This window comes from Pteronotus mesoamericanus, unplaced genomic scaffold (genome assembly GCF_021234165.1).
Source record: "Pteronotus mesoamericanus isolate MK-2021 breed Mesoamerican mustached bat unplaced genomic scaffold, CSHL_Meso_final scaffold_1186, whole genome shotgun sequence".
NCBI lineage: Eukaryota > Metazoa > Chordata > Mammalia > Chiroptera > Mormoopidae > Pteronotus > Pteronotus mesoamericanus.
Window position 1 is genome coordinate 12,212,519 of NW_026555302.1, and position 14,328 is coordinate 12,226,846.

General features: G+C 45.0%; 1 protein-coding gene across 16 annotated transcripts in view; it reads right to left on the reverse strand.

Moving 5' to 3' along the window:
- Positions 1-13,242, reverse strand: part of PRRC2C (proline rich coiled-coil 2C) — a 76,875-nt gene extending 63,633 nt beyond the window's left edge. For all 16 annotated transcript variants that reach the window (XM_054587778.1, XM_054587774.1, XM_054587771.1 and 13 more), the window contains exon 1: positions 13,019-13,242. The gene's annotated coding sequence lies outside the window, so the exon portion shown is untranslated. The remainder of the gene's footprint in view (positions 1-13,018) is intronic.
- Positions 13,243-14,328: the final 1,086 nt, after the last annotated feature.

Consider the following 14,328-nt stretch of genomic DNA (forward strand, 5'->3'; position numbering starts at 1 on the left):
TGCCCGGGTTGTGGGCTGGGTCCCCAGTTGGGGGTGTGTGAGAGACAACCAAACGACGTTTTTCTTGCACATGTTTCTCTCCCTCTCTTCCCCTGGAAGCAATGGGGAACCATTAGATTCTGAGCAGAGAGCTGTGCCTGTGGTTCCAGAAGTATCCTTCTGACCACTAGGTGGAGAATGGATTCGAGGGCCAAGAGTGGAGTGCAGGCATCACAGATTGCAGCAGCCTCGGCTCAGGTGCTGTCGCTGTGGTTGAAAAATGGAGCCTCGATACAGGGTCACCATGGACCTTCTGCATACCTTCACAGTTGCGTGCATGTATGGCGATGCCGCTTCCTTTTGGAACTGCATGGGAACCTAACCTACGCAAAGAAATGCTGTCTCTAGCGGATGACAAATCTCTCCCACGTGCTCTTGCCCTTGGGTCCTAAAGCCTTAATGAGAGCAGTGCCCTCCTATGGCCTGCTGGAGTAATCGCCGCATCCTCCAGAATACAAGTGCACACGGCGACCCTCCACGGCTGACACAGGAGGAACACAGCACCCCCGCACTGCTTCACTGACAACAGTCATTTGTCAATATTCATACAACAGATTGTGTGGAAAACTAATAAACAGTCAGATACCACTCCAAATGTTAGGGTGTATCATGAAAAGACAGGTGATGACCCTGTCTTCATGGAACTTTTAACAAACAATAAATAAGTCAACAAAAATACGGGGATGGACCACCTCACTGGGTAAAGGGGAGCAAAGGGGAAGGAGAAGCTGAATGGGATGGAAAAACCCCAGCTGCAGAGACTTCTGCAGGAGCCCTTCAGGAGGCACTCCAGCCTGGGCCTCGCGCCAGGCCAATTAAATCAGGATTTCTGGGCTGTGCCGGCACTGGCGTTCTTTGAAAGGCTCCCTCCAAGGCTCTCCTCCAGCACAGACACAGCTGAGAACCACTGAAAAAACAAACCAGTTTTGGTTGGGAAGAAGGAGGTTCCATTGTAAAGGTCAGGCCAGAGGGAGAGGTGCAGAGGGGAAGTCAAGAGAGGAAGTTGGAGTAGACAGAAGTCAGATTTAGCAGAGCTTAGCAGTTAGTCTGGGATAAGTAGTGTTGCCTGAGTTTATTCTAAATGCCAGGCAAAAACTAATAAAAAATCTCAATGGCTGAGTTAAGGCTTGGCTCCATTCAGCAGACCCACACTTAAGTAACAAAACAGTACAATTTACATAAACAGTAAGATCAATACGAACATTTCAACTCGCTAGCTTTGATGCAAAACAGGGATGGCAGGGTTATGGAAGCCCAAAGGACCATGTCCTCTGCTTGTAACACTTTTAGTTTTGGAAAGTTTGTTATTATTTGTACCTTGTTAAGAATACATCTAACGTTACTGTTCTGCCTGCTGTGTACCGGAAAATGAAAATCGAAATCATTAAGAGCCAAAGGTTTGGTTCTGCAAAAACAAAGTTGTTTGAACACACCTTTTCTCCTTTAAGGACAAGAAAGCAATCATATTCCTCAGTTCAAGGTTCTGTGACTGAGCAATTCTAGTAAAAGAAACACACATACACAAACAAAACACCTAGCATTTTTCATCAAAATTACATGTACCAAAACATGTGCGTCTGCATTTTCTGGATTTTGAACAATTAATTACCTTGTAAACAGATACTTTTGGGCAAAAAAAGTTAAGATAAAAAAGGAAGAAATAAAGGAAAAAGCCACTGTTTTTAAAGCAGACTGTTGATTAAGCTGTGATCTCTAAAATTCCTTCAGTGCTAAAATTTATAAGAGCCTAACATTACTCATTTATCAATCACAAAAGGATTTAAAAGTATTCAATGGTGAAAATGTTTTAAGTCACACTTAAAATGCAGTATATTTTGCAAAAAAAATTCGCAATCTGTCACTTGCCTAAATTCAATTAAATGACAATTACAGTTCTGGCCACGATGGGCTTCTAAGTATCCACCAAGTAAAGGTGTTTACTTCCTTTTGCTCATCATTCCTGGGGTGAGAGTTTAGTTCCTCTGGAAAACACAGGACACTGTCCGACCGATTTAAATAGTTAACATTAAAAAGAAACTGGAGCCATTTCCGGATGAGAATACTGTACATACTCCACAAATGTCTCACTGAACAAATAAACGTGTCTACTAAGTAGTAAGTCAGGTACCACATACGTATACAAGAAGGAAACAGCTCCTTCGTAAACCCCCCTCTTCGGTCTCTGTGACTCTGCGCACCCAGCTCCCTTCCTCCCTGCCCCTCTACACAAACGCGGCCAGGCTGCTGCCACCCCCGCCCCGCGCGTGCTCTGCCCTCCGGCCATCTCCTCTCTGGCTCACTGTTTCTGTGAGGGCGATTCCCAAAACCTTCCTTCACAAGACAGTCTTTAGACATGCGTGTTTAATCATCTATGGAACAAAACATCTTAACTTAAAATTTCTGACATAACTACAAACTCAAAACACTGAATTCTCCCGTTCATTCACTCTATCACCTACTGCCTACTCTATTATCAGGTGCTACTAGAGACAAAAGAACAAGAGACACACTGTTCTCATCAGTGAGAGCAGGTAACAGTCTGGAAATCTGAGAAGGCTGGAAAAGGTCTGCAAAGACCTGAGAGGAAAGATAGCCCCAACAAGGCACGGGTGGGCAGCTCAGAATCCCCCATGGAAGCCAGAGGGCAGGGTGCTCAGCACTCCACAGTCTGGGGGCTGGGAAACGCTCCTCTGAGGTCCAGCTCCACATCTGGGCGTGGGCGTGGCGGTAAGCACCTAGCAGCAGGACTAAGGGGACGGGGGACAGAGGACTGCACCGGCACAGCAGCGGTGCGAGGGCCAGCCAGGGAGAGGAGGGCACTGCCTGCAGGTGGGGCAGAGGAACATTCCCAAGCTTAGAGGACATCTAAGCTGGAGGGTGAAGAGAAGCCCGGAGGGAATGCAGAGGGCAGAAGGGACAGGCAATTTCAATGAGGATGAAGAGAAGGTCTAACAACAGTCATCACTGAATGCTCACTGAGTCAAGTTTCTATGGTTTGCTCTATTCATGGAAGTACAACAGGAGAAAATGTACTTACACTTTTTTTGAGTGAGAAAACTGGAGGCATAGGGGCTTGTGGTTTAAATTTAAGTCAATCACACATACTCTGTGTGACTACACATGCATATGTACAGATATAGAGAATGATGAAACGAATATGGTAAACTATCAACAATCGGGAATTCATGAAGGAATATGGGTTTTGTACTAGCTCTACAACTTTCCTATAAGAAAGTTATTGTAAAAGGAAAAGTTTGTATGTTTGGTTTTTATGTGTGTGTGTGGGGGGGGGGGGGTGCACCTTAGCCAGGTGGTTTGGTTAAAGAGTTGTCCAGATACACTGAGGTCATGGGTTTGATTCCTGGTCAAGGCACATAAAAGAATCAAACAACGAATGCATAAATAAGTGCAACAAATCTCTCCCTAAAAAAGTTTTTGTTTTTTGTTTTTTTTTTTTATTAAAAAGCTCATCTGCTCTCCCAAACATGTCCCTTTCCCCAACTTCACAGAGCCATCTTCCCTGACCTCGAGTCATCTTTGATATTTATTTTTCCCCACTCCCAACATAAAGAGGAATCCAGGTTTTATACACTCTAATTTAGTAATGCCTCTTAAACCCAATTAAAAAAAACACACAAGTAGGCTCTAGTGATTTAGTAAAAGGTTAAAAAAAAAAAAAAAAGGATTGGGAATAAGAGCTCATAACCCAAGTCACCAAAATTTACCAATCAAGAAACAACCTTAGAGAAGTACAGTAATTTGCCTCAAACTCATACAGCCAGGAAGAGATGGGGCCAAGATTAAATCCAGGCTTGACACCAAAGCCAGTAACCAAGGTAAAAACCTTATGAAAGTCAGAATTCAATTTTCATTATAGAAGAGAAAAACATCAAGCCTTTAAAATGTATAAGAAATAACATATCATGAGGTTAAGAGATCCTAGAAGATTCAAGTTTTTATTATCAAAACTTGTGCTACAAGAGTAAAATATCACGGATAAAAAATTATAGCAACGGAGTAGTTCTCTCTAACCTCTATTAACAAAAGTATTTCATCTGTTGTAGAAATGTCATTTTGAAGTATAATTAAAAAAATGTTAAGAGTGCTGGCTGGTGTGGCTCAGTGGATCGAGTGCCGGCCTACGAACCAAAGGGTCGCTGGTTCCATTCTCAGTCAGGGCACAGGCCTGGGTAGCAGGCCCGGTCCCCAGTAGGGGGCATGCGAGAGGCAACCCCACATTGACATTTCTCTTCCTCTCTTCCCCTCTCTAAATAAATAAAATCTTAAAAAGTGTAAGAATCAATGCACTACAGACTGTAGAAGGAGGGCACTACGTGCTAAGCTGTGCCCCCCGCCCCCATCCATATGAAGTCCCAATGCCCAGTGGGATGGCCCTACCTGGCTAGGACAGGGACTGCTGGGAGATAATCAGGTGCGGGTGGTGTGACCAGTGGGGCCTCACAGGGACTAGTGCATTGTTAAATAAGAGGAGACTGTGCCAGAGCTGCCATGTGAGAGAAAGCCACGTGCAGGGCAGAGCTTCATGCTGGCACCCTCGTCTTGGACTTCCAGCCTCAGCGACAAGTAAATTGATTTATTACACTTCCAGGTCTGCGATAAACTTTCATTGTCTTAGTCACCTCATCTATGGTATTTTCCCATGGCATCCAGAGCTGACAAACAGGGAGGACTGATGTATTAACCTCAGGAAACAGCATTTTGTGTATCACTCAAATTTTAACTACATTTTCCACTTAAAACAAAAAGTCGATAAATTCATCACACTCCTCTAAATTCCAGGTCTGTCAGGCAGTGTTCACAAAATATAAACTTTCTAAAAAGTTTATGTTTAGATGAAATCTCCTCTACTTGATTTTAAAGACATCCATTAATCAAAGTACTAGTCTTTACACACTCCTCCTTAAATAAATACAACACGAATGAGAAGTATAGAATATTTGAGGTTGAAAATTATTTTATACTTGGAAGTAACATGCAGTCAATGACATTCATAAGATCTACGAAGGCCTTGGAATGCTAGGGAGAACTAACTGGGTAGAAGAATGGGTATACAGCCATTGTTCATAAACTAAACCTAAGTGCAGAATACAGACCCAGCCTGCTAATATGAAACAGGAAAGCCAGTGACAGTATTGGAACAGCGGTGCTTTTTAAGACTTGTGACTTGAGTAGAACGTTAATGCACAGATCTGGAATTGTACAAATGCCTCTGAATTTTGTGTGTGCATTTTTCCTCACACTGCTTAAAGTACTGTGTTCAGATCAGGGCTTCCTTAAGACAAATAGTAAAAACAAAGCTGGATACAAAGGAAAAACTTTCTAACTGTTCGGTTTATCCACAGGTGTAAACAGGTTATCTTAAAACTAACTCCTAGCATTCTCTATTTTCATTATTGCCAAGCAACCCAAAGAGCTGTAAACTGCCGTGACCTGTAACTCTGCTGAGGCGCAAAGTGTGCGCCCAACACCAGGAGGCCAAGAGAAGGGTGCCCCTGGGAAACCAGCTTGCGGCCATCCCCCCCCCCCCCCCGCACCGCCTTCCCCAAGGCTCGCTTTCTTTTTTTAGAGATACCGTAACTATTGTGAAGAGATACAAAACAAACAAACAAAAAAACCTCTGAAAAGAAAGCCAAATCCTAGTGCAGATGATGGAAGTGAAGAGAAAGTGATGAGGTTTGAATGCTGGTGTGATGGTCAAATATGTGGAAATCTGGAAGATCTTAAGAAAGATATGAATGTCAAAGGTTGACTATAGTGTCTTCCTGATCGTCAGATGCACAAGCAAGAGCAAGTCAACCCTTTGTCTGAAACATTTTAAAAGATAATTCTTGTTTTGGGTAAGAGGTTGACCACTGGTCAAGTTCTAAGGTCACTTCCATTTCTAACTGTTACATTCAATCATTAGTAATTCTTAAGTGAGTGACATGAAATGTTTTTAAGATCACACTTGAAGTTACAATGCTAAAGCTAAGAATACCACGTTTAATGTCTTTACAACAAATAGCACTAAAAATTGTCATTTAAATAAAGTGTAAAATAAGTTCTAATCAGAAGGATAGAAGGGCTCAGGCCCTTAGGAACTGAAACATGTAATTCAAGGGCTACCTGTAAAGGTTGGAATTTTAAGCTGAAATTTCTAAGTGCAGAGAATTGATTAGCACCCTCCTCCCCCGGCCCAAGGACTGGCTTATTCCTCTACCACTAACCTGTCTGTCTTGAGGCACGTAAACCTACCCATCTCTCTCTTTTCTCCCACTTTCTACTTTCATGTGTCATGACTAACTAGGAATATTACTAAACAATTTTTTTTGTCAGGAAACCATGCAATGAATACATGTAGGCCATTCTTGCCTTTTTAATCCTTATTCAATAGTTCTTTCTTCAGCAGTAGACAGATTTTTCTCTGCCTCCAAAATGTCAGAAGACTGGTTCTACAACTGGGTGATATTTCATCTTTCTACATTCTGTCCTAATTGTGGTGCAGGCTACATGCCTATACAAATTAAAACTCATGAACTCTGCACCTAAAAACTCGAGTGTTTCTTAATCTAAACACTCATAGAGCAATATAACCAACCTCCACCTCTCTTGTCAAAAGCCTCATTTCAATAACCTTTTTTTCTGCTTTTCAAATAAAACTCCTCTATCTGTTCCATTTTCTTAATTTTCAGAAGCAATTCTATACCTTCCATATTGTGCTTCTTCAATTAAGATCTATGACATTTCAGCTAAACATTAAAACCAGTTACTTAAAATACAGGCCAAGCTACACTAGCCATATTGCCAATAATCTAAATGTTAGTAGGAACTGAAAAATTATAAAGTGATTTTTGTAGATTATATTTCCCTCCCTCTTTAAAATTTGATAATGAATGACATTTAATATATTGTTTCCCATTTACTAGAAATATTTAATAAGCTATAATACCCATCTTTAAAACAGCACTGGGTAAACTGGAATTATTTGCCCAACTATTTACCCAATGCCAGGAAAAAGTTCTAAGCTTCTTGTTCCTTCATGACCACTTCTCCAATCTCTAAAACGCTTCTGATGTATTTCTACATGTCCCCTTGCTGTGCCATCCTCAGGGGCTTTGCAGAGCACCCACCGGCCTCCGCAGGGCCTCTGTGCACACAGGAAACACGCCCTTCTGGGAAGCTGCAGGCGCTCCTCTGAAGAGCGGCTGATGCCTTTCGAGGGACACGCAGGCACCACGTGCCCCGCAGCCCTGGCCGGGACACCCAGGGTCTCAGCCTGCCGCCTCCCGCAGCCCCGCGCTGGGAGAGGGGAAGGAAGACAGAACTCCTCCGCCCTGTCCTCAGGACGCTCATCTCGCAGACTCCAGACTGATTTGCTTGGAGGGAATCTTCCAACTTCATAGAGAACCTTTTCTCCCTTTAACTTCCTATTTTTCATGGTCTCTTTTTTGTTTTAAATGAGGTCAAAATTCGCACGGTATCAAAGAATATTTAATTCAAAAGACATATGGAAATACAGTTAATGGGATCTTTGAAACAACGCTTTAATGGGGAAAAAGGTGCTCTCCTTATTTCACAAATATACTTAAAATCTGAAGAGGCCCAGTCACTGGCCCCAGTTGACAGCTGACTAAACTTAGGTTTTTCAGCTCCAAATCCAGAGCTCATTCTGAGTGTTCAACACACCTAAAAATCAGGAAGTCTCACCACTTATGACTTGACCTAAATTTTTTTAGGGTCACCGAGGGTCTCTCAGCCACGTCCCAAGGCCGCCACTCCTGTGCAGTGTTATTCTGAACTCGGCTGAGTTTGGTTCGAATGGCCCCACTTTTCGGCGTACTCTCCTCCCCCGCACCTCGCCAGGGACTCCGTCCGTCACTCACCCCCGTGCCCCTTTCTTGCCACAGGCTGTCTCAGGCACCCGTCCTGTCCCATTTCGGTCTGAACAGACCCACTCCACCTTGCAGCTGGCCATGCAAATGCCTGCCCCAGTCCCGCAGCCGAGGCTCCGCCCGGCCTCTCTGCCCCTCGATGCGGCCATTCCCTCTTTCAGGAGTCCATTCCGGCCCGGGCTTACTCGCTCCTGGCCTTCCTCAGTCCCCAGCTGCCCGTGCCTGTCCAGCGCTCGCTCCTCAGCAGCTACGTCCCCAAGCGTGGGATGCAAGACAACGGAGGGTCTATCATAAGGATGTTAAGTGGTCCACAGAGGAATATTTAACATGACGTTTACTTTAAAACACGTCGGGAAGAAACTGTAAAGCTAAATAATCATGCAAAGTTTTCTTTTAATTAAGATAGTCAGTTGAATTAAATAAAGGTATTAACAGACAGATAGTTTGAAGATAAAAGATGGTTTGAATTCAAAAATTGTGAATGGCTTGTGTGAGAAATACTGGCCACTGGGACATCCATGGAGCACAGAAGTTAGGCTCTCAGGCTCTGGATCAATGATTAGAATCCCACACACTAGCCAAGTAATTTTGAGCAAATTACTTACATCTCTTTAAATCCTGGTTTTCTAGTTGTATAATGGGGATGCAATGATCCTCCTCCTAAAGCCTACTGTATAGATTGAAAGAGACAATCTACAAAATGTTCTTAGCTCAGTGCCTGGCATGGTCAGTACTCAACAAATACTAGTAATTACAATCACTCTTGATCTCTGCTGGCCATCAGGACCGCCCGTGTCATCACCTGGGCATTCAGCCTATACTACCGGCAATTTTCCATAGGTGGATTTTCTGCCCCAAATTTCCCTTACCTGTTTGTATATTTTCAGTTTTATCTTCAGGTACAAATAAAAAAAAAATCATGCAGTAACTTTTATCATTAATTCTTAAGACCGTGAACATCTCAGTACTGGGAACCAAAAGCCATAGTCCTCTCTGATTTACTGGGCCTTACAAAATTCAACAAATCTTCGAGGCAAAAAAAAAAAAAAAAATCTCGCGATGCACAGTGCATACACTATTTCAAAGCTTGGATATAATTCTAACGGGTAAAGAAAGGGGAAAAGCGACGGGGTATTCCTTTGCTCCACTGAGACAGTCAGCAGCTGCACCTTAGCTGTGGGTCTATTCTTCTGAATCCCAATCTGTTCATTCAGTAACATCTAGGTACACGCCAACCACCACGCTAGGTGATGGGGACATGGAAACAATCTACAAAAGAGACCAGTCCTGGAATACAGACAAGTAGAGAGAAAATCACCAGATAACATGCTATGGAAAGACCACCCAAAAGAGCCTTCAGTAGCAGCTGTGCCCCTTGAACGCAGTCACACCCCGCCCTCCTGGGACACGGAGCACCAGCAGTGCCACGGGGGCCGGCAACTTCCCCGCTGTTTTGCGCTCAGACTCAAGGTATCGGCCAACCATATTGAAGTTTTTGGTCTCCCAACTAGACAAGTGTTGAAACTCAGTAATAGCTCTTGTCTGATCTGACTCGTGAGCAAATATGTGCACAAAGAAGTCCCAAACCATGACCGGCATTCTGTTAATCTAGAGCAAAATAACAACTAGAAATACAACTAGCAAAAGATCAGTATCTACTTAGCCTTTCTGGAGGCTGGTAAAAAACATGCTACAGAAAATTTACTGAAGTTACCCCTCTTTAGAGAATACTTTTACTCACAAAGATGTCTTGACTGATGATGCATCAACAGCATTACTGAGAAATTCAAAATGTTGTGACTCAGCAAACTAATTAATTCTCAAGACTTCCAAGCTACATTTAACAGACTGAGATATGCTTTCACTGTGTTACCCTATTTATAAGGTGACATATCTTGATTTACTGGAAGTACATTAGTCATAACTCGGTCAGACAATTTTTGGATCTTGTTCACTGGAAGAATAGGATTCTGTACCCATTTGTGTAACATGTGTATCAAAGATTGGTCCTTGTCTCATACCACAAATATGGTACTAATATTGGTACAAATTGTTCAGCTGACTTACAAACTGAAGCTGTTTGGGGGGTGGGAGGAAACCACTGGAGAGAGGGAAAAAGGGACATAACATTCTTCAAAGACATTTTACCAGTAAGGATGGTGAGATCGAGTAGGGGTAGGTGGGAACTGGGGCTGGAATGAGCTAGAACTTCTGTATTTCAGCTACATGTAACATACTGATTCCAGGGTTACAAACTATACAGCATAGAAGACATCTTTAACAAACAAAATCCAGTACAGATGTGTGGAAAAAAGCCTTAAAAAAAGAGAACAAAACCCATTTCTTGAATTTCCAAAGAGTGTATATTCTGCTGGGAGAACACGAGGCCTGTCCGGAAAAAGTCCAGCCAGAACATAATGAGAAAGGCTTGAGACATCGATGCAACGTGGCAGTCAAGACAAGTGGACCGGAATGTGCGTGCATGACCTAGAGCTTCACCGTACTAGTCAGTGGGCGTGGTAGATGCTGTTGAGTGAGCATGTGCACTGTGTGGCTGTAACATTCAAAATGACTTAGCAAATAGAGCAAAGAACCTGCATCCAATTTTGCATTAGGCATGGACATTCCTCTGCAAAAACTATCTGGAAGACTCAAGGCTGCAGCCATGGGCAACTGGTGATTGGCAGCTTTATCAGGACGGCGCACCAGCTCATGCATCACGTTTTGTGCAGTTTTTTCCACAAAACATCAAATCACCCAGGTGTTCCAGCCCCTCTACAGCCCAGATTTGGTGCCCTGTGACTTCTGGCTTCTTCCAAAACTAAAATCACCTCTGAAAGGGAAGAGACCATCGATGAGATTCAGGAAAATATGATGGGGCAGCTGATGGCTATTGGGAGAACTGTGTGAGGTCCCAAGGTACGGTGCCTACTTTGAAGGGGACTGAGGTGTCATTGTCCTATATACACTGTTTCTTGTATCTTCTTGAAAGTCTCATTTTTCATTGTATGCGGCTGGATACTTTCTGGACAAGCCCCCTCCCCCCCATATGAATTTACTTACTGCTTGGGAGAGAGCATTTTTTTTTTAAAACCAATATTCTGCCATTCTCCCTCCACTACTTACTGACCCTTTGCTGTGTACTGAGCACCATAATAAACTCTTTACCTACATTACCTTTTGTTACTCCTACAGCAAGTCTTCTAGGGAGGTGCTATTATTACCATCATCTTCATTTCACAGATGGGGAAATAATGTATCAATAACATAAGCCAGATCACAAAATTTAGAAGTTTTACCTGTCACACTGTAATTAGTTTTACTCACCTGACCTTTAAATAGAAAAGGGTATAAAAATTAGCTTCTACCCCATCCCCAAAATAGCTATAATCCAGTTTTTACACCTTCACATGTAACAATGTTTCTATACCGAAGCCAGGCGGAAGAAACTAGGTTAATAATGCTGTATTTTAATGTTTCCATAGTTCATAAAGCTCCTCGGAACAGGGAAGCAGTTTGATAGTTTAGACTCAGAGCCCTGGGATCAGACCGTCTGGACTTGACTCTCTGCAGCACCACCAATAACTGCAAACTGCTTTCATCTCTGATTTCACTTCCTCGTCTGTAAAATGGGAATGATAATTAACAGCACCTCCCTGAAAGGTTTGCTGTGAGATTAAAAAGGGTAATGCCTGTCAAGGGCTGATCACTGTGTTCAGCACACAGAAAAAGGTCAACTAACAGTGGTGGGAGAGCAGCCACATCTATAAGCTCACCAGACCAAAATATTTAAAAAAGTAAAAAAAAAATCTGTGTTCTGAGAATCCCATTGTATAAAAAAGGAGAGACTGACTATCTGACGATTTGCTAAAGATAAAATTCAAATTCAACCTATCCCTAATGGTTTTAGGAGATCAATGCATTTGAGGGGGGTCAGAAAAGACGCTGCAGTGCATCTGAGACACACGCCTAAAAATGGCTCCAGTCGGAGCAGCATCTTAATTACCAATAGAGGAGAGTAAATATACTTTTAACATATGCCGGAGGTAGGCTTGGTGGGCGCTTAAGTATCCCTTTTATTTGCAGGAATAAGCTATCGAGCACTTAATCAAGGATCCTGATGCTTCTGGTGCATTCCAAATGAAATTTCACAGCAGAGCCGCCTACAGTACATACAATTTCAAATACCCTAGCGAGGTAAGAATCTATGCGCCTAGGCTGAAGACCAGCCAATGCGGAAATCCGGCCGGCTTCAGAGGCCAGCAAACATCAGGCAAGTCGGAAATCTCCCCCCCAAAAGTCTCAAATCAAGTCAAAACAGACATACATCCTTTTACAGGAATTTGACGCATTCCTCTCGGGCCAACGAAGGACTCATCCGTGTTCCTATTGGCCCCCCGGCCCCTTCCTTCAAGCCCTACAGTGGGCCTTGACGGTAACACAGATAACACTGCTGATAACTCAAAGTAGGGGAGCCGCAGAGAGGGACTGACCGCGCAGGTTAGGGGATGAGAGGCCTAGGGTGCGAAGGCCTGCACGAACCCTCCGCGCGAGTTGGGGCTGCGCGTTCCTAGCGGAAGCAGCGCCGGCCCCGATTCCCCTGCCCGCCTCTCACCGAGTCAGGTCTGTAACCCGGTCTCCCGGACCCCGCTGGCTGCAATTCCACCCCCCCCCCCCCCGCACCGACACACGCACGAGAGGCAGGCAGGAAGGGCCCTGGAGGAGCCCCGGAGTGGTCGGGGGTACGCTGGGGAGAGGCCGCGCGCCCGCCCATCCCGCGGGGCGGAAACCCCCTTCGCCTCCCCGGCCACGCGCGCCGTCCCCGCGCAGGGCCGAGCGGGGCGGGTGGGAGAGGCCGGCAGGTCCGGAACTCCCGCGGCAGACCACATGGGGCGGGTCTGACTCCGGTTTCCCGCTCACCGAGGAGGAGGCCGAGACTTTCCCCGGCACGGGGAGGGAGGTCGTGCAGAGAAGGGACGGGATGCCCGGGCCCCAGGCCCTCTCCACGCGACTCCCCGTCTCGGGGTGCTCCCACGGCCGCCCGCCCGCGGTGATCGCGGCCCCTCCGCCCGCGCTGCTTTTCTTACCGGCCAGGGTGTCAAGCCGAGTGTGTGTGCGCACTTCCAGGGTCCCCGCGACCCCTGACCCAGGGGAGGGGTGGGGGAGGCTAAGCGCAAGGAGTGGCCGAAGGACTACAGAACTGGCAGAGCCGCAGCTGCGGATGGACAAACCGCGAAAGCACTTTCGCTGCCGCCCGAAAGGTAGAGAGCGAGCGAGAAAAAGAAGCAAGATGGCGGCTAGCCAGCCCCTACGTGTGACGTCATGGCGCGGCCTACGTAAGGCAATCTCCGCAAGACCGCCCTCAGGCGCAGGGACGACTGGATCACGTGAAGCCTCCGTGGCGACCCAACCCCGGCGGAAGGCGATGTCGCCACCTGCTGGACGGAGGGAGTTCCTGCAGAGTTCCGGGGGCACTGTGCAGATTTGGCTGGGAAATCTAGGAATTCTTGAGTAGACAGCGATTGCAGGTCGATGTGCCCTCACGCAAGAGAGCACCCCTGTGTGTGGTGGGTAGGAGTGTGAATTGTTTCGGGACAGCCTGGCAGTATGTATCAAAATTAAACTATGGATAAGCTTTAATCTTCATATTTGACAATACCTTGATGTTTTCAGAAAGGTACATATGCAACATTCAAAATACTAAAACCTGCCCCTGGATAAAGACATAAATGCATTATGGAACATCTATGTTACGTAATGTTTTGAAACCAAGCCATTAAATTCAGAATAATATTAACGACCAGTAAAATATTCCTACAGTGGAGATGGAGAGAAGTAGACAGGTGTGGTATATATTTTGGAGAGGGAATATACTTTTGTGTGCGAGGTGATCATTTCCAACTGGGTGGCGGGGTGTGTGAATTAAAGTGTCAATGACAACGTGTAGATTCATGGCTTGAACAACTGGGTGGATGACTGACAATTATGGAGGCTATGGAGATGGGAGAGGAAAGGAAAACAGTTTGGTTAGTAGAGCGATAAAAATTAAGTATTAAAAAATTGGGAAAAAAAATTTTGGACATGTTCAGTTTGAGATGTTCATGCAATGTCCAACTGTAGATTAAGTGTGTAGATTAACAGGCATGTCTAGAGCTCGGGGTGGGGGAGGTTGGTATTGGAGATTTTGGCCCTGTAGACATGCGTTTAAAAATGGTGGGCAATGATAAGGTCACTCAGAAACAGAGTGGGGGAGAGGGAAAGATAAAGGGGCCTAGACCTAAGGAACTGGAGCATTTCAAGGTTAGGTGGAGGTGGAGCGCTTAGCAATGGGCACTGAGGAGAAGCCTAGAACTGGAAACCCCAAAGAGGGTGATGTCACAAAAGCCAGGAGGGGAGA